Consider the following 1,108-nt stretch of genomic DNA (forward strand, 5'->3'; position numbering starts at 1 on the left):
TATATATATATATATATATATATATATATATATATATATATATATGGGCACTTGATAGAGGGTCAGTGGGTGGTTGATGCAACTCCAAAGCTGTGGCCTGTGAAGCAGAGACGATATTCATCAGTAACAGCAGTGATAGCAGCTACAACAACAAAAACAACACCACCGCAATGTGTTTGGGAGTAACAGCAGCACTGATAGCAACAACAACACCAATGTAAGGACATATACAAAGAAATATACTGGAGTAATGGAGAGTCTCTTTAAGTTGTAACTAAATAACCACAGGTCTTCTTTTAGGATCTCAGAGAAGCACAGTGTTGTCTTAGGACAACTACATATGGCTTTTAAAACAAGAGGGAATGTCGCAGGATTAAACAGAAGCTCCTAAAACAGCCTGAATCATACCTCAATGGGAGCAGATGATGCAAACTTTACTTGTTTGAGAGGGCAAGGATCCTAAAAAATTCTCTTGAATTTAAGAGATTTCCTTAACTTCCAAAAGTGAGATGTTTAGCTGGTGCCTTCATGAGAGAAAATTCATGTTGAAGACATGGATTTCCCTGATTAGTGAATGGTAATTGTACATAAACTGACCCATATCAAATACAACTAGAACCTTTCAAAGAGAGATAACTCCACCTCACACAGAAAGGGTTTTCACTTGGAAGAATTTCGTTTCAGGGATTTTTTCACAACCTTGCTGATGAAGACTGTATTCTTGCTTCCAATAGTAAAGAGGTTATGTGCCTCTGGCCAGCAGGTCTGGTGAGTTGCCTATATTGCTAAGAGCAATAATAGATGTAAAATAACAGTAACATTCTGACCAGTCATAACCAACTACACAAGATATTACCAGTGGCCCGGGAACAAAATTTGCTTAGGGGGTGCAAACTCAGTTCCAAAATTTGGCACTACTGGAGAAGTGTGGATCCAAGTTCTGGGAGTGTGCATGTCACAAATTTGTGCATGCTCACGCGTTATTCGTAAGTAGTCGAATTTAGCACTCAGGTAAAAAACATGACGCTCGCTACTTGCTGTAAATGGAGGGTTGGTTAACCATCTAATACAAGAAGAAAATATATTGGTGTAATTTTTCCCGTTGAAT

This window comes from Octopus bimaculoides, chromosome 3 (assembly GCF_001194135.2).
Source record: "Octopus bimaculoides isolate UCB-OBI-ISO-001 chromosome 3, ASM119413v2, whole genome shotgun sequence".
In the NCBI taxonomy this organism is placed as follows: Eukaryota; Metazoa; Mollusca; class Cephalopoda; order Octopoda; family Octopodidae; genus Octopus; species Octopus bimaculoides.